Source organism: Podarcis melisellensis (genome assembly GCF_964234715.1).
Source record: "Podarcis melisellensis genome assembly, chromosome: 10".
In the NCBI taxonomy this organism is placed as follows: Eukaryota; Metazoa; Chordata; class Lepidosauria; order Squamata; family Lacertidae; genus Podarcis; species Podarcis melisellensis.
Window position 1 is genome coordinate 27,059,741 of NC_138542.1, and position 20,713 is coordinate 27,080,453.

The window sequence follows — 20,713 nt, forward strand, 5'->3', positions numbered from 1 at the left end:
GGGGAAACTCTCAGGCAGGACCCAAGCACAAGAGCACTCTCCCCTCTTCTGTGGTTTCCAGCAAGATAGGTCATTGGCTTGATCCAGGAGGCTCTTCTCACGGCTAGCTCACCCATGAATCAAGGTGAGGCAACCTCCTCAGGTGGCAGGATTCACAGGGGCAGCTGCAGTGGCAGCAACTGCTGTGGTGCACTTCTTGGAAGCCAAATCTGCTTCCTAATTGGCATACTCATATCCATGGTGCTTCTATAGCAGCCTCTCAATGAATAGGAGGTGCTGCTGGTCTCCTCCCACACCTAAGGAGGAAATGGCAGGATGCGGCCTTTTGGAATCTCCTGGACTTTGCACCCACCCAGTGTCATTCAGAGTAGGGTGAAGGGTGAGGGGGTGCACCATTTTGTGGCTCGCCTCAGAGGCTAAAATCTCTCTTGGCCGGCTCTGACATGTCTTATTATCTAGTTATTCCATGATGTGCCTGGAGTTGGTTGTGTAGAGACCTGTAAGTGCTTCTTTGAGCAGAGCCCTCTGAAACTGCCAATGCAGGACTGTCCCCAGAAATTTTTCTACCTGAGGCACATGATGAAAAGATGGCCTCCACCAGCATTCCATGTACAGAAGTTGATTTCTACAGCAGTGTTGGGATAGTGTCCTCCAGTGCACCTGAGGGCAACAGGCTGGTTTAGGATGTCCACACAGTTCTGAACTTCAACAGAGGGGAATGGCTGGTTGGAAGCTGCTACCTCTCCAGCAACTGCCACCTGAGACAATCACTTCACTCTGTCTCATTGTAGGGCTGGCCTAGGACCAGTAGTACTCTGGAAGTGAATGCATACAAAGTTAACATAGGATATATGCATTTGAGGTAACAATCGTATCATTTGGGAGCTGGAACAATCCAAATTCTTCATGGATCAGTCAAGGCTTTGTAATTAGGCTGGTCACAGCGAGGGCTTCTCAGGAGGTGCTCAGAAGGCATGAGGTCATTGATTGGGGTGGGGACTGAAGAACGATTGTGATTCTTAAATGATCCTCTCAGGCCGAGTGGCTATGGCCTTTGGCCTTTTCAGAATATACACAATGTAGCAAAGTAACATTTATATGAACAAAATGTGGCCTCTCATATAAGAATAATGGTAACCACTCTTGGTCTAAAGATTTGGAGCACCACTGACCGCCAGATAGAATAGTTTCAGGGACTTGAAGGGGCTTGATGGCCATGTAATGACTCCTTCTCATGTGGGCAACTTTTTAGTTGCCAGCAAAGGCAGCAGCTGGTGTACTGGTAATATTATTTTTTTTGGAAATGATTTTTATTTGAATTTACAAGTGTAAGATTATAACAATAGCAAATACATATCCATAGGAAGAGATTTCTCTGAATCTCCAGATTTCCCACCCTCCCTTCCATGGGTCCTCTTGTCAACATTTTCAACTGCATATTACAGTGGTACCTCGGGTTACAGACGCTTCAGGTTACAGACGCTTCACGTTACAGACTCCGCTAACCCAGAAATAGTACATCGGGTTAAGAACTTTGCTTCAGGATGAGAACAGAAATCGCACCTCAGGTTAAGAACAGTTTCAGGTTAAGAACGGAGCTCCAGAACGAATTAAATTCTTAGCCCGAGGTACCACTGTATTTCATATTTCATATCATGTCCATAGTGTTTGTTACATTACAAGTGTTATTAGAATCCTGCTAATGTTTTCATCTGCTTACAGTGGTCTCCTAAATAAATTATGAATTTCCCCCATTATTTCTTGAAATTTTTGTCTTCTTGATTCCTGAGCTTTCTGGTCAGCTTTGCTATTTTGGCGTAGTGCAACAGCTTGGTTTGCCATTCACCCCTGGTAGGGACTTGGTGTACTGGTAATATCAATGGGTCATCCATCCCCTTTAGTCCCCAGCATCTCTAGGCAGGGCTGGGAAAAAGACCCTCACCTGAAATTCTGGAAAGCCACTTCCTTTCAGCTTGAGAGAAAAATAGAGCAATTGTTATAAGGCTGCTCTTTGTGTTCCTGATCCTTGAACTTCAGCCGAAATGTGTTGTTTATCAGGATGTGCCTCACATTCCTCCCCCTCTGAATCTTTTTCTTTTTCACCATTCAAGCATACGTTTTGGATCCAAAACCAAGACATTATTCCTGCTGGAGTGTCACTCAGAAATACCATTCCGAGTTTAAAATCTGTTGTTTTAAACATATTTAAACGGCGAGAAATGCCTACATCCCTGCATGTAAACTTCCAAATTGCTCTGCAGAGCAGCATGGGGGCAGCTGGCTTTTACGGCCCTTTTGAAGTCTTCTTCAAGACATCCTTCCACAGCCTGTACTCACAGTATTGCAACTATGCGGACCACAGCTTTCTGTCACAGCATGCTGGGCAGGTTGCCAGTTTAGCAAACTCTGTGTCTTGGAAGGGAAATGTTTGGAAGCATAATGTATGTGAGAATCCCACATTGCCACCTGCAAATCCATGCACCACATTGCATCATATATCCCCAGTCGTTTCTTGATGACCAAGATATATAGCAGTAGAATCCTAATTACCTATATATATTTTTTTTGGGGGGGGGTCATAGCTCAGTGATAAAGCACTTATAAAGGAAAAAGGTTCAATCCCTGGAAACTCAGGTGGGACTGGGAGAGATTCCTGTCTTGAATCATAGAGTTGGAAGGGACACTGAGTATAACAACAACAACAACAACAACAACAGTACTGCACCCAGTGCTTTTTTCTAAAAAAATGTTTGGGGGTACTCTCATTTTCCTACTCATACTGAAATACTGCCCCTCAATGAGGCCAAACTTAGATTCACAAATTGTGTGGAGGTATGCATCCCCCCAGAAAGAAAGCACTGACCCAGGTCTCGGATCAGTCAGTGCTTTCTTTCTGGGGGGATGCATACCTCCACACAATTTGTGAATCTAAGTTTGGCCTCATTGAGGGGCAGTATTTCAGTATGAGTAGGAAAATGAGAATCCGAGACCTGGGAGAAGAAAGGATTGAAGAAGATTGGAAGAAATTCAAGACTTACCTGCAGAAATATTGTGATTTAGTGGAATGTTAAGAAGGATGCTTGGTTATAAATAATTGGCCATCATTAAAATAGATTAAGAATTGAGGATAAGAGAGATTAAGAGAAACAATTAGTAGGAGAATTATTTTATGGTATTTAAGTATGTGGTTATAGATTTGGAAATAAGATGATAATTTGCTCGACAAAATTTATTAAAGATGTAAATGGGAGCGGGAGACGTGAGGAAGCTCAAGAATATTATGAAACTTTGTTAAAACAAAGCAATAATGTTTATTGTTATTGTATTTTCTTTTTAAAAAAACCTTAATAAATATTTATTAAAAAAGAAAGAAAGAAAGAAAGCACTGACCCCACCCATCTAGGCCAACCCCCTGCAATGCAGGAATATGCACCTGTCCCTTACGAGGCTGAGGCAAGCAAGGGTCCACAGCCCAGGTGGGGCTCATTGGCTCGTGGAGGGGGAGGTGTGTGGTTTCTTAGCTGGAGCATACTCAGAACAGGTGAGGGTCACATGTCTTGTCAAGCCCAGATGCTGAAATCAACGTGCAGGGTATAAAAGGGAAGCCGAGCTGAGGTCTGTGAGAGCTGTGTCTGCTCAACTGCCCATGTTAATGGACCTCAGCTTGGATGTTCCAGGACTTCTACGGAACTGTGCTTTGGGTTTGACCCTGGACAGTGTTTCCTGACTGTTGAGCTTTGGACTTGACATACTGTATATGCCAGCAGGCCTTGCTGCCACATAGGTCAGGGGTTCAGGAAATCAAGTAGCAAATAACTGGGACCAATATAAGAAAATGCATGAGAGCTGGGATGGGGCCCTTCAGATATTGCTGAACTACAAATCCCACCAGCCCAAGGCTGCATGGCCAATGATGGGGACAACATCTGTCCAGCAACATCTGGAGGACCACAGACTCCCCATCCCTGCATTAGAGTTTTGAATCTTGTGTACAGTGGTACCTCGGGTTAAGTACTTAATTTGTTCTGGAGGTCTGTTCTTAACCTGAAACTGTTCTTAACCTGAAGCACCACTTTAGCTAATGGGGCCTCCCACTGCCGCCTCACTGCCGGAGCACGATTTCTCTTCTCATCCTGAAGCAAAGTTCTTAACTAGAGGTACTATTTCTGGGTTAGCGGAGTCTGTAACCTGAAGCGTCTGTAACCTGAAGTGTATGTAAACCGAGGTGCCACTGTACATTTAAATGAATCCATCCATCCTGGCATTTTGTTCTTTCTGTTTAAAAGGTGGACCATTGAAACAACCTAAGTCATGGGTAGGCAAACTAAGGCCCGGGGGTGAGATCCAGCTCAATTGCCTTCTTAATCCGACTACGGATGGTCCAGGAATCAGCATGCTTTTACACGAGTAGAATGTGTCCTTTTATTTAAAATGCATCTCTGGGTTATTTGTGGGGCATAGGAATTTGTTCATTATTTTTTTCTTCAAAATATAATCCAGCCCCCCACAAGGTCTGAGGGACAGTGGACCGGCCCCCTGCTGAAAAAGTTTGCTGACCCCTGACCTAAGTGATAGTAAGCCCTCCCATTGTATCCTCTTGACTATTCTCTTTCACTGATGATTGTCCATGAGCCAGAGAGCAGCAAGGCAAAACCTTAGTTTCCTTTGAGGGGGGAAACGATGGCACCTGTTATTTCTCTTTCTAGGTCCCAAGGAACACTCCGAGACTTTCCTTTTAGTTGAACCTTTGGATATCACTGTGCTTGAGGGACCCTGAACTATATGAGGCTGTACCTTAGCAACACGACAATATTTAGCTCTAGCGTTACAGCAGGCATGGAAACATGTGGAGCCACACTTGTTCCACAACAAGCTGGCTTTCAGCACACGAATGCAATTGTGCAGAAAGGCAGTTTCATTTATATATATCTTAAAGAGAAAAAAGAATAGATGCCTTAAGTCCTTCTGGTTTCAGAGGAAAGTGAAAAGAAAAACCAGATGTGATTTGGATGAAACTCGAAGCAGCCAAGGCACAGAACTTCTCCATTCTATTTACATACCGATATCCTGCTTTATTTTCCATTTTTTCCCTCCTTCACTAGTAAACCTCAGGAAAAACAAACCGTCCACATCGTAGAACCAGGCATTCTGTTCTGCTGCTTGTAAAGATAGGAGTACGTTCCCCTCAACGTTCGCACATGCACACAAATCTTTCAAAGCCAAGCTGTTTTCTAGGACAACTAGGGGAACGAGTCGAAGAAACCTCTGTCAGCTAACAAATGGGTCACACTAATATTAGCCTGAATGAGTGGAGATGGTATCATTCGGCACATACTGCATCTTTCAATTAAAAGGAATGCCAGTGTTCTGTTAGCAAGACAGCTGGTGATACTCTTTCACTACACATAGTCCTGTCATCACTGAGGAGAATAGCCAGGACATTTTAATGGTTGGGGCAACCGATAATTTGGTTTAGCCAAAACAATTTCTTAAACATATGGTTTCATTTTAAGCGAGCGAGAGATAGAGCCCATGAATGAGTACTAAACATACGTTACTGAGTGATGTGTTTATTAAACCTAGTTCAACCAACATATAATTTATCTGCAGAACTGTCATGTTTGTTATCTAAAATTCAGATACGGGGGGGAAAAGCACTAATAGACAAACTGAACAACACACTGGTATGGTTGTTGTGGCACTCGGAATGTGAATACATAAAAATAGGAATTATTCTATGTATTATAATGACTATTAATGATGCAAATGGGAATATCTGGATTCCAGAAGGCAATAGTATGAGTGCTGTATAGCAAGAAACCCAAAATACCAGAGACAAATGTTCAAAGCATTTTTATTCCAGCAACTCAGAATCAAAACTAAAGCTAAATTCCATCCTTCAAACAATCCGGCCCCTCCTTTTCTTTCCTGTTTTCTCCCAGCTCCTTTTTATGCCTTAAGTTGCAAATCCCAATACAGTGGTGCCTCAGTTTATGAACTTAATCCATTCTGGAAGTCTGTTCTTAAACCGAAACCATTCTTAAACCGAGGTGCGCTTTCCCTAATGAGGCCTCCCGTCACCATTGCCCTTCCACCATTCGGCTTCCATTTTTAGACTGAGGTAGGGTTCACAAACTGGGACACTACTTCCAGTTTTGCGGAGTTCATAAACCAAACTGTTTGTAAACAGAACTGTTCTTAAACCGAGGTACCACTGTATATGATTCACCAACCACTGTATCTCAGTGAGTCAGGCAGCTTATTCCTTTCCTAGGAGTGCCAGCTAAGCATCACCAAAACAAAGGACCAAAAAGGACTCTGATTTGCAAAGCATTTGCAGCTTGTGCTAATTTATGCAACAGATGCAGATTTAAAGATAGTTACTATAATGTAAACTTCCATGAGCCCCATCCAGCATAGCCAAGGATCATGAGTGCGGGGAGTTGTCATTCAGTATTATCTGGAGGGCCACAGGTTTCCCTATATTACCTGGCAGAATCCTTTCATATGACAAGAATGCCTTCATTAGCCAAGGCACATTGTAGATCTCCTGAATTGGATTTCTGTTCCTATATGTTTAAGCCCTAGGTGGAGTCTACCATATGCCTCTTTCTTCAAGGGCTGGCACAACATGGACCATACCATAGACTTCTGGTGGCCTCTGCTCCTTTCCAGAGACTCCAGTCACACATCGCAACATACTGAGTTTACCTCCCTTGCTGACACTAATTTTCAATTAAATTTTGGCAACTGTTTACAGCATTGCTTGTTCGTGATCGACCAACATCAAGAGTTTTCGTATTCTTGGCTAATCGGGGCTGTAAAATGTTTCCCTCTCTCCTTTGCTCTTAGTGGGGCCAGTCTCAGGGGCTTGCAACTAAGTTTAAGGAACTTTACACAGATTTAAAACAGCTTTCCTCAAATGTATCACTGGTAAGGTCTTAATCAACATTCTAATCAAGGCTTTACTTGAGGCTATTCCTCAAAGGATGCTAACAATTCTAGTGACTCCAGTGATAAATTGATTTAGCCAAAACAACTTTTGATGTCAAGACATGTTATTGTGTTGCTGTTTTCCCCTGTTGCTTTATTTGCCTTTGGGATGCTTTATAGCACACATATTTTGGGGGCATCCGATTTAAGATACCTGTAAAAAGCTCAGTTTCCAAAGTTTGCTGAGCATCTGTGCTTTAAAGAAGGAAAGAACCCTTCAAAGTGCTTGCAAGATGCACTATTTACAGTTCTAAGTCATTGATTAGTTGTCAAAGTTCTGCTTTTTAGTGTCACTATGGAGGTTCTTTCCCCCCTCCCTTTCCATTTTCTTTTGTCTTGGAATGCTTCACAGTGAAGAAAGTGAGTCCTTTGTTCCTTTACCTGAGCGTCGTTGATTATAATTCTCCACAGCTCCGGACAGGACGACTGTTTCTTTATGACAGTGGTGATGGTCAACATGTGGTTCAAGGGACACATGTGACCCTCAGCCTAATTTCATGTGAGTGGTAGGGCTGAGAGAAGCAGGATAGGGTGAGAAGAAAGAGAGAAATGAGCAAAGCTGAGAGAAAAGGAATGTCCATTCCTCTTTTGCCTCCACCTCTGCTCATTGCTGGCTTTGGTCCCACCCAGCATGCAACCTCTGACAGATGTTCCATGAAAGGATGTAGACCCATGATAACAGTCAACTAGTTTACCACCCTGATTAACGAAAAGGTCTTAACCTTATTTCCAGCTGTGGTGGATAATAGGCTGGCCTAGAACAATATAGTATCAGGTATGGGAAAGTATCTAGTTATATGTGTCATTGTATGAGTTCCTTCTTTGTCTGAATAGTTGCAGTGTTGTTAGTAGGTGTATTTAGTGCGTGCGTGCATGCACACACACACACCAAACATTGTTGAGCATAGGGACTAATTCCATATTTTTCAGCTTGACAAATGCTGATATCACTATTCAATAAAGAATGGTTCTAAATGAAGATGAGCAGATCTGGGGGCCAGCACTTTGCTGAAGTCTTCAAGAGCCTGAAGAAATGATATGAAAAGCTATGTTGAAGGTGTCTCTGTGTGCACTGGAGTCAAAAGGAAGGCCTTGTAGCGGTGAAAATTGTCTACCCTTGATCTTAGTAAACAGCAACGCTGATAGGGTTGTCACCCATCCCTAGAAAAATATGATCATCTTCTTTTGGGGGGAGAAAAGTGTCTCCAAACCAAATGCTTTTTTAAAAAATGCATTCGAGCTCCTCCTCCTCCTCAAAACTGCACAGGCAGAGGGTGTATCTGGCAGGTGGAGGAGAGTGAGAGCTTGAGTGGGAGTTTGTGCAGGCAGAGGGTGGGTCTGTGAGGAGGAGAGCCAAGAGTGACAGCAGGAGTTATCATGGGATGTGGATGGAAGGTGTGGTGTGGCCAGGAGGAGGAATTTGACAGAAAGAGTTTCGGCGTGGGCAGAAGGTGGGTTGCAGAGAGTGGCTGAGGGGGTTTGCAGTGCATGGGCCTGCTCTGGCGGAGTCTTGGTTTTTGTGTGACTGGATGGGCGGTGGATGGTTCAGAGAGCAAAAGAGGGGGTTTGTATGGCCCTGGTTCAGAATGGGGGAGGAATTAGAGTTTTTGCATGGACAGAGGCAGATGGGTTGTGTTTTGTACTGAAGTTCTCACCCTGGGCCAGCAGGGGGATACTGTAGATAGTTCAGGTCCACATATGCAAATAAAGGATCGAAAGTGACATTCAGTGATTGGATAGTTAAATAAAATGGTTACTGTTGCGTTCTTGTGGAGCACTATATAAGCAGGCTGGCTGAACTCTTCAGTTCAGTTCTGTTCTGGCCTGTGAATAAACAAGAGCTGTTTGAAGAATCGCTGTGTCGTCTGATATGTTCACCCACAACGTAACAGGTCGGAGATGGAGATTGGTGTCAGAGAGTGAGAGAGACGGGGTTTGCATGGGCCTGTTTTTTTCATTGAATAAACCACTGTGAACCCCGTGTGCCATTGTAATGGATTATTTTGAAGTCATTTCTGCACCAGGTAAAGTAATTTTTAGCACACACAAACCCTAATTCCTCTCCGACCTGACCCATATTTAGCCCAACCAAAGGTGTCATCTCTAATACTGGATAACTGTTTCAAAACATCTGCTGTGCAGAAAGGTCTGTGAACATCTAGTAGCTGTGCCTATTTGCAATTTAAAATCTTACTTGGCAGGTGAGAGATATGTTGATCTTAGGAAAGGAATGAAGACAGTTGCACACCAGCTGTTCCTGCCAAGAACCATGGCAATCGTGTCTTTTTAATCGGACTGTTGGGGCCAAATATCCGGATCACATTGCCTCCAGCTCAGCCTTCATTGTTCATTGCCTGTCATCTCTGCAGACTTGGGGAGCTTACTGGAATATTAGGGAATGTTTTATGAGATCTTCTCTTGCCTCAAATAGTTAAAACTTACATGTATTGACTGAGTACATTTTGTTCATTAATTTGGATTTCATGCAAAGCTGAATTTAAAATGCTTTAGAAACCCTTGGGGGATGAGTATTTTGAGGGGTGCCTAAAGCTTGCAAAATCAGGTCAAAATGCCTACTTGCCACTGTTAATTTATTATAAATTATAAATTGTTGTGGTTGCTGCTGCTACTACTACTGCTGCTACTACTACTATCATCATCATCATACACCATCAGGTCTCAGGGCAGGTTACAACAATTTAAAAATACAGCATTGCAATCAGTTAAAACAAATTGCAGTCAATAGAATGGTGTGGATCCTAAAATATACCTCAGGTGTCAAAGGCAGGCTAAAGAGGTGCAAATTCAGTATATCATTTTAAGTGCATATAATGAAACAGCCAGGCATATGAAATATATAGATATAGGTAGATATAGATATATGTTGTCCAGTAGCACCTTAGAGACCAACTAAGTTTGTTCTTGGTATGAGCTTTCGTGTGCATGCACACTTCTTCAGATACACAGGCATATGTCTGTGCGGAGGGAGTTCCACAACCTAGAGGCTGCCACAGAGAATGTCCTCTCCCAGGCCATCACTTCCTGAACTTCTGAGTGTGGTGGAACTACCAAGAGGGCTGTAGCTGGCAAGCCAGTCATAGCTCAAAAAAGGTGACTCTTAGTCACCTAGTCATGCGAGCCTCCAGTGACAATACTGGATTTAGGGCAGTACTGGATCCTCCAGGCTACATATCTGTTCCTGTCCATATTAGGCTGTCTTCCCATCTCTCCGGCTAGAGGACTCAAAATACATAATACCTTTGTCTTTTCAGGATTCAGCTTCAATTTGTCGGCCCAAATCCAGTCAGCCACTACCTCCAGTCAGTACATCTCCTGAGGTGCATTTTCAGATTCAGATGGAACAGAGAGACCGAGTTGGGTATCACCCACTTATTGGTGACACTTGGTGCTATTTTTCTAGCAGAATAGGTTCCAGAGCTCACCATGAACTTCTCCAAATCATCTCCCAGTGGCTTAATATATATGTGAAATGGCATTGGGACACCACAGGACATTTCACCCCAAATTTCCTGACTATTCCATGTGGTAGGGCAGAGTCCCAGTAGCTGTGTCACTACCACTTACTGGGAGGGATGAGGTGGAGGAGGGGTTGGCGCAATGCCAGATGGGCTTCACCACACACCACATCAACGTCACCCACCCTCACCTGGTAAGCAGCAAAAACACAACTGCTGAGAAGCTAGCATTGTGGCTCAACTCCACTGGGCGAGACACTTCTGTATGAAGGTAATGGGACTCCCTTCTCTGATTTCCCTTGTAATTCAAGTACAGATCAATGGGAGGCCACAAAGCAAGAAGATTCTGTACCGATAGATCTGTCAGAACACATACGTTTACACATAAAACAGTAATATATCACACCCAAAAGACTCTCATGTTGCAATCTTATAACCACTTACTTGGAGGTGTGCCCAGTTGAATTTAACAGCGCTAACTTCTGAATAGACATGCAGACAATGGAACTGAACATATTAAAAGACAGCAGTCCAGTGCACTTTCCCTGGGGGTAAGCCCCACTGAACACTGTAGAGCTTCCTTCTGAGTAAATATGCATAGGGTTGCACAGACAACTGCTATCCTCTTGTCATACAGAGTCAGCACTCTCTGCCATTCAGCATGGCATTTGGAGATGATTTTGAGTTCCTGGAAGAACCATGGAAGGAAGCTGGTCTCACAGCTGAAATGCCCCAAAGGTCTTGATCAAGAGGTGGAGAACATTGTAGCCTAAGGCCCATGGAGTAGACGAAGGATGAAGGGAGGGAAGGGGGGAAAGGGGGAGGAGATATGATGGTGTGATGGAAGGAGAAGATAAAAAATGACTAATAGCTAAAATGCCTTTACTCTTCAAATAAGAAACTGTCCTTCTGAACTAGGTATACTTTTTTGGAAGTTGTCATGTTCCCATCCAGAATGCTTCAGTGGCCTGATCATTAGTAAGCTCATGCATTATAAGACTGTGAGGAACATTTTATTACTCAGAAAAATATCCATCACATTTATTCTTTGGCTGACAATAGGAAGAATTTCACTTATTTGCTTAATTAATTAATTTTGTGTGTGTATTAGTTTGGTCATTAAAACAGCCTCTCTCACTGCAGTGTTATCTTTGCTATTTTTATCACTGGAATTTTCCCTTGAAAGTTACAGGTTATTTCTTCTTCTTTTAAAGTTGGTTTAAAATACATACTGTGTGACCTAGTTTCTGGCAAATGGAGAAGCAAATAAATGTAAAAACTGGGGAAGTAGATTCAGCTTGACAATATCTTAACTATTCATTCTTTTAAATGTATAAGCTGATTTTAACATATTTACCGACTGCCAGAGGGCAAAAGTGAGTGCAGGGGGCGGGTGGGCGGGAAAGAGCATTCTTTCTGAGTTGAGCTCATAGTGTCAGCTTTGCCAAACAAAATGAATCCAAAGTCCTCCACTTCCAAGAGTGTCTCCAAGCTTTAGGTAGCATTAGAAATGTTTTTATGTGCAGACAACTTGGGTTGATTTGTCATTTTGGCAAGCAACAATGGATGAAGTCAATTATCTACCACATTATAAGTCTTCTCAAAACATAATCTCATTGCAATCAAAATTTCTGCCTATTTCAGCTCTGTTCCAACAGTTACCTTCCAACAGGGTTACCTTTTAATGTACAGTGGTACCTCGGGTTACATACGCTTCAGGTTACATATGCTTCAGGTTACAGACTGCGCTAACCCAGAAATAGTACCTTGGGTTAAGAACTTTGCTTCAGGATGAGAACAGAAATTGTGCTCCAGCGGCACGGCGGCAGCAGGAGGCCCCATTAGCTAAAGTGGTGCTTCAGGTTAAGAACAGTTTCAGGTTAAGAATGGACCTTGGGACGAATTAAGTACTTAACCTGAGGTAACACTGTACTGTTCTACTGGGAGGCCCATCTCATTTCACCACCTGAGGAAAAATGGGAAGGTGCTGTCTCCCGCTTACCAGGGTTGTAGATTCAGGTTGGTAGCTGTGTTGGTCTGACACAGTCGAAATAAATTAAAAAATTGTCCAGTAGCACCTTAGAGACCAACTAAGTTTGTTCTGGGTATAAGCTTTCGTGTGCATGCACAGTGAAGAAGGTACTACTGGACAACTTTTTAATTTTTTTATTTATTACCAGGGTTGTGTGTCTGTGAGGGCTGCAGCAGTGGCTTTTGGCTAGATCTCATGAGCTCTTGCAAGATCTCACTGGGGCCGCCAGCTCTGCTTAACCCCACTGGTAGCAGCAAAGGTGCTCAGGGAACCTGTGGGGGTACTGTCCCAGGGGATTCCGCCATCTAAGGTCACTGCATCAATCTCACATTGGTGGGCCAGCCCTCCTGTTTTGTTTTTTGTTTTTAATTAGTTTGTATTAAATATTTTCTCGTGTTACGAAACAATCAATCAAGGCAAAGTACATGTAGTGTCTCCACTTTAGATTCATGGTCATTCTCACTGCTCATTTATGTTCGGTATGAGACACTATTGTCATAGACATGGTGCGGTTGGCGGAAAAGAGGGGAAAGAGAAAGAGAGGGAGAAAGATGGGGGGGATAATGTTCTTTTGTTCTATTGTATAGCGTTTGGGTTGTGATGAAGAAATTACTTGAGTGTTAGCATGCATGTTGAGACTTCGGGGGCTTTTAGGAAAGGCACTGTCAGGGAGACCCCTTTACCTCTCCATGATACAGAATTAATTTACAGAATTTGCCGCTGTCGGATGTGCCGATGGCACCTGCATTAAAGGTAAAGGCACCCCTCATCATTAGGTCCAATTCTGGACGACTCTGGGGTTGCGGCACTCATCTCGCTCTATAGGCCAAGGGAGCTGGTGTTTGTCCACAGACAGCTTCTAGGTCATGTGGCCAGCATGACTAAGCCGCTTCCGTCGAACCAGAGCAGCGCACAGAAACGCCACTTACCTTCCCGCCGGAGCGGTACCTATTTATCTACTTGCACTTTGATGTGCTTTTGAACTGTTAGGTTGGCAGGAGCTGGGACTGAACAACGGGAGCTCACCCCGTTGCGGGGATTTGAACCACTGACCTTCTGATTGGCAAGCCCAAGGCTCTGTGGTTTAGACCACAGTGTGGCTTTAAAAGATGGGTCCATTTTAGTCTTTTCTGTTGGGGATAACTCAGACAGAAATTCCCAGATGTTGGAAAAGATTATTTATGTATGCCACTACTGCGGCTCGTGCTTTGCTAGCCCCAAAATGGAAAACGGGCAAAGTCTCGACTAAAGAAGAATGGCAACTTAAACTGATGGAATATGCGCAGCTTGAGGACCTAACATATAGAATAAGAGAACAAGAAGAATATACATTTAAAGAAGATTGGAAAAGGTTTATTAAACATATGGAGAAAAAATGTGTTTATTGGAAAATGTGGGCAGCATTAAGATAAAATCAACAGTGTAAATAAGTTTTGATATATGTAATAATGGAATACTGAATGGTTTCGTTTATGTAAAATATGAAGGTATTTATGTTGTGCAGAATGAACCATGGAAAGAGAAAAAGGGATGTTATTGATATTTTAAGGTTATTTAAGTGAATATTTTAAAATGTAAAACAGAAATTTAATAAAAAATATTTTAAAAATAGAAAAAATAAAAGATGGGTCTGTTTTGAAGGAGAATTAAGTCTATATCGATAAGTCTAGTCATGATGGCAATAGATAGTCTGTGGTCATGAGGCGGTGTGCCTGAGAATACCAGTGGCTGGGGAGCAACGACAGGAGAGTGCAATGGCCTTCATGCTTTGCTTTTGAGCTTCTAGTTATATGTGCATAGGGACTGCAGCCATAATTATTATAGGATGCAGCATTCCAGAGAGACTGGAAGACAGGACATACATCACTGCGATGGTGATTTGGGCCTGTTTCTTAAATGATCAAAAAATTATTTAAAAGCATGACAATTAATCTGCAGGCTCTTTCCCAAAAATACTACCACAAGGAAAGCAAAAAATTACATCCCTTCCAAAGGGATCTCTATTATTCATTTCGATATAGGCTACCTTATCGCAAGGATTCAGAAAGCTATTTTCCGTCTTCTGTATATGTTCATTTGCATAAAGGCAAGTTACTGGAAGTCCCATTTTACAAGCCTCGTTTTATTGGTAGCCCCATTTTACAGCTAGTGGTTTGTCTAAGGCCACCCAACAAGTCCTGTGTCAGTTTTGACATTTGACCTTAGATTTCCAAAGAGTCCTTGAGACCACGCACCAGTACGTTTTGTGGATTATAGTGTTAATCCTTCGGGGGAACTGAAGAATTTGTATCGTGAGACAAGCCTGACAGTTGTTTGGTTTTAAGGAATTATTTTGTGTAATGTTAAAATGCTATCCAGTTTTAATAACTAATCCGCCACAGAGTGATATCATATGATCTATTAATCTAGTGAAATAATGCTATCCAGACGCTGGTAAGTGTAAACAGCATTTTTAATATGAGCACATCTTGAAATGAATGCATTTCGCATTTGATTCCACAAAAATCAAACCTTTCCAATGCATAATTTAAATTGTTCAGGGTGTGGGAGGTTGTAAAGCTGTAAACATGTTCAAAATGGAAGAAAACTGTTTAAGGAATTTGTGTCAATTAACTTCAGCCGGAAGCAGATCCTGGGAAACAAAATTTTCACAGGAGTCTGGCAATTAGGCATTGCCTTTTCCCACAAAAACAATCCAACAAACTTCAATTTCTTAACCAATGCACATCAGCTCAAAGTTCTCTGAATTTTGGTACTGAAGTCTTAAAAGGCCAGGACCAGTAAAAGCTAGCCCAATAGGGCAAATGGGGCATTGCCCCACCAACCTCAGTCCTGATTCCTCCAAATCCACTCTCTTTCTTACTTACAATCAGAGGATGGTCCTGGCTGTAAGCTTCATCCTCCCCAGGCTCACTGTTGCCCTTGCAGAACGCATCAGGGAGGATGAGGACAAAACTGGAATTAGTTGGCTCTGCTTATCATCAGCTCTGGCGCCACCTACTGTTAACCTCCCTGCCCTCTACCCTACCAGTCCCAATGGGCACCAGCTGTCACTAGTTAGCACCAACTACTATATTGCTTTAAGCCCAACTAGTCTGGCAGAAGTACTTTATGGAACACAGCTTGAGTTCATGTTACATATTTTTAAAGTTCTAGAATACCAGACTACAATAATCTGGAAAAGTTCCAACCCAAGGTCTCTCTAGAGTGGCTGGGGCAAACCAGCCAGATGGGTGGGGCATAAATAATGAAATTATTAACCTTGCTTGTTGATGCTAAAGTTGTTTTAATGGAATCATATTCTGTTTAGACCACTTCTCTGCAATTTCCTGGGTCCCTGTAACTGTAAAAGAAGCTACTGAAAGGCAGGTTTGGTGGCCGAGGTAACTGCAGGATCAAGGGAACAGAAGCAAAAGTTGAGACTACTGTAATCTTTATTTGTTAAGCCTATGCGTACACAGCACTCAAACCCGTCCAAATCCTACTGCTTCACTACTCAAATTCTGAGCCCAAAGCTGTTGCAAGTCATATTTGGCTTGTCTGACCTACTCTGTGCCAAGTAAAATGAGTCAGCATGCCCCGTAGCTTTTTCTAAATTGGTTTCTTTTTCTTTTTCTTCTTTTTGGGAAGGTGAAAGTTGCAGTAGTTTTTCCATGCAATGTGAAATTATTTTAGTTTAAGCCAAGTTGTTGAGTTATTTATTCATAAGATTTCTTACTCATCCTTCAACGTAAGATCCCAGGCCAGGTTATGACAACAAAATTGTACAATTTTAAAAAGTGCAGTATACTGTATACTGTTGCTCAGAATTCATCTATCATGTGGCTGAATAAGGTAATCAGTTTCCACCTTTGGTTGTACGACAGAATACTTAGCGGGTCCAAATTGTACTGCTTCTCTTATCTTCCCCCATATATATCCCTTAACTTGAAATGACAAAACATGGAATCATGTTTACTGTTGGCTTTAGTTATCGTCGTACCTTGGTTCTGGAATGCCTTGCGACTTGAACGTTTTGGCTCCCGAATGCCGCAAACCCAGAAGTGACTGTTCTGGTTTATGAATGTTTTTTAGAAGCCAAATGTCCCATGAGGCTTCCGATTGAGTGCAGCCAATCAGAAGCCGCGCCTTGGTTTTTGAACCTTTTCAGAAGTCAAACGGACTTCCAAAATGGATTCCTTTCAAGAACCAAGGTACGACTGTGTTATCAAGGAGACTCAAAACATTCATTTGCCAATTGTTGTTGTGAGAATTTGTACTTTAACTGGATGCATCTGAATGCCTTTTCCAAATCATCAAATTAGGATTATACAACAACATACCTGGTCTGATATGAAATGGATGACCCCATTCTTGATTTCCCCTAAGACTGAAGCAAGAATACTGGATTCAGCATTTTAGTTTTGGATTTTAATGTTCATTTGCAACAGAGACGGAATGTAGATTTTAGTACTTGAGGTAGCAGCCAATAAAGTGTTCATGGAGCAACTTCGGATAGTACAGTGGAAGTTTCGATCCCTCTCATACCCCTGTGCCCGCCCAATCTGATCCAGAGTGTGTGGGAGAAACCCAGATCTGATTTGTGGGTGCTCATGGGAGGAGGGGGGGGGAATTCTGTTGCACGAGTGGCAAACATCCATCAGCACAGTGACTTAATTGGATTCAATACATAGCTATTTTTATTGGATACAACCCATAGCTACTATTTTCTCCAAACATTATTATATGCTTTTAATTGGAGACTTGTCTGGACAAAAAAAACCCCAACTCACTGTTATTTAATCACACACTGTTATGCCTAACAGTGATCTATTTACTTACAGATAAATCCTTACTTTGTATTACCTTAACCTTGGCATTGGTCACCTGAGATTTATCATTATTGTTTTTGAGAAATCCACCTAATCTGAGCACACCAAACATCTAATTAACACTCATGCTAAGCTGCCTGAACACGCTTAACTTTTCTTTGGTGGTAACTATCTGGCACGATCTCTCGTTTTTAGTTATCCCATTAATATTCCAATAGAAAAATTGACAGTGTCAGCCAGCGGACAACTTTAAACCAAATGTTCTCTGAGCATTCTTCAAAATTGAAAAGCAAGAGACAAGATAATTTCAACTTGCAAATTATGGGTGTCAGGCTGTGAATAACCTTTAGCTTTTATAGCTTTTTATTATTATGTGCACAGATATATATCAAGCTGTCATAGCCTTCAGTCAAACATACTGATTTTCCTGGCTCTGATCTGACCAAACCTATATGTTATTCACACAACTAATACTTTCAATCTTTTTTTATTGCTACAAGTTTGTCCTGATCTTTTGTTGTCTCAACCCAAACTCTGATCTGCTGACCAGTGTTATCACCGTATATATAGTAACTCTGATGTTCAGCGTGTGTCGTAGTTTATGTAGACAAAACAGCAGCAACCATGCTGATTACAGTACAAGAGGGAGACATCACTAGGCTTGAAAGAAGCCTGAGGTTTGAAGAAGTACAGGGGGGGAAATAACTCAATGGGGAAAAACAAAAAAAACCAGTCTGAGGGGGACCCAATCTGTTCACTGTGGACTGAATGTGTTCTGTGGCAAATGCTAAGTAATTGAGCAGTGGCAGACCTTGAGGTCTCAGATTTCAGTGGCGCCCTGTGTGATGCCAAAATCCAGCGCTCCTCACCTCACATGCTCCATTTTAAATCATAGTTGCAGCACCCTCGAAACTCTGCACCCAGTGCAAACAAACTGGTTGCACTCCCCCTAAATCCACCTATGAATTGAGGGGTGGGCTGGAAAATATGGTGGGAAATAGAATGGAGTAGTTGGAATCTTGAGCAGCAGCACACAATGGGACATTTTGTTTTAGGTTCCACATGTAGAGTTGTAAAATATCTGGAAATTGGGGGGACGACACCTTTTTCCCTGGTTCTTTTTTGGACACCCCCCACCATGAGGTTTTAAGGAAAAATGGAAAACATTGCAACACTTTTCCTTTTCTAGCACCATTTGAAAGTCATTTTGTTACTGTGGGAGCACAGAATATATTTTGTTATAACTTGTATTGTCATTACATTATTATGTTTAGTATATTAAAATAACATTTAGTTAGTCACGTAGTTGCAAATTTAAGTCACTTTTAAGTTTTGTTTTTTTAAAAAATGTTACACATAGAGCTACAAGCTGCTGAACTGTAAGAAAGCTAGCAACTTTTTCATTTTCCAGTTTATGAGGAGCAGAAAAAAACAATAACAACAGGAGAAACCATCAATGTTACAGTAAAAGGTGATAGAAAGAATATTATCATGAACAATATTATGGGTTGTATTGAACTAAGTCAGTCATTTTTATTAACTTTAGTGGATAACTACTCTGAGTTGAACTAGCAGCACTCCATAGTTGTCTTTGACTGGACTTACCGTAACTGTCCAGTTAATAAACTTTACCTTGCCTTCAATGAACTTTACCTTGCCCCTGTAGTTACCCAATAGTGAATACTACACTATGACTCCTTCAGTCCTCAACTGTGTCAAGCAGAAATAACACTCTCATTTCTATAAAAAGTCTGTTCTTAACCTGAAACTGTTCTTAACCTGAGGTACCACTTTATCTAATGGGGCCTCCCACTGCTGCCACCGCACTGCCACCACACAATTTTTGTTCTAATCCTGAAGCAAAGTTCTTAACCCAAGGTACTATTTCTGGGTTAGCGGAGTCTGTAACCTGAAGCGTATGTAACCTGAGGTACCACTGTACCATTCTGTGGATTCATGTTGCAGTCTCCCATTGAAGTTATTCTTTGTTACAGAATGGTCAGTTGCAGAGTGTCCTGGGGTGTAGAGATAGTTCCCTGCTAGCATTTAGGAGGCACCCCAGAGCTTGAGCTGCCAAGTTCTGAGTCTCCACAACTTATTGTTTCACCACGGCTCTGGAGTATCATTGGGCTTGCCTGCCTGCCTGCCAGTCGGCAGAGCTTCAGAACTCCTCTTGGCAAATAATTATTTCAGCTCTATGCAAACACTAATTGATGTCAAGAAATGGGATTAATAATAGACGATGTTTTAAGCCAATCTTCTGCATGCACCCTTACAAGCCAATTCTATGGAAAAACCCTGAGATTTTAATGAGAGTTTTCTTAAAATATTTGTGATTCTGATTTAAGCCAGGAAGAGCTTGCCAATCGTGGCTTAGTATTAAGTAATTAGTAATAAGTCCTGGAAGACATGCCAGAAACCTCTCCTGAATTCTCATGTCAAGTTTAGAACCTGGAGCATTCCTATCAAGTCAAGAATCTTGGCTTGCCCTTGGCTAGCCCCCCCCCCCCATGAAAGACTCATTAGCAAACAAACAAATGGCAAATTGGTCCAAACCTCACCAAGTTCCTGTCTAGTATTAACAAGACTATTATAATATAGGATAGCATTAATGTTCTCCCAGCTACTGCATAGGTCACTCCAGATGTGCTTTTAGCTGCACTAAAATAATGGTGCAAGAATTTTAAAAAATCTGCTAGCCCATTTGGAAAGCTAAGCAGGATCTGGTATGGTTTCAAATTGGATGGAGGGTTTACATGTTCAGATTCCTGAATTGCAGGTCTTGGACTAGGTGATTCTTGGGGTCTCTTCCATCTCTACAATTCTTTAAGTCTATGGGGTGCCTGGACTCCCCTTCTGATTCTTGGGTTCCAGGAGCTGGATTTCGCATATTAAAATATAAGCCAGAAGCTGGTCTGGTAATGGCCTGCTAAAGATAGTCCTTAGGAGCACAAACAGAATGGTGCTGTGCCCAAAGGCAAATGGGAAGGCCCTGTCCCTCAACTCAGAATCAGTTAGAAAGACAAAGACCTTTGAAGTAGAGTTTTAGAGTTGGTTTAGGATTGCAGGTGGGAATGATGGAGGAAAAATAGTTGCAGCCTGTTAAATGCGGTAAGCTGGAGCAGAAGGTCATGGCTGATTTCTGCTGGCATCAAAGCCTGTGGGAGAAGCAAGAACCTCTTGGGGTATTAATGCCATGAACTCCTCCATCGTAGGCTCAAGTTGTGTTGATATATGTGTGTGTAAATAAACCATATATCACAAAGACACCACAGTCTCCACAGTGCCTTCTTTCCAAAGGAAACACAAATCTGGAACCCCTGGAATTCTGCACCACATTGTTGTGGTGTGCAACAATATTGTTTCTGTCCTCCTTCGACAGTGAATTTCAATTTGGCAGG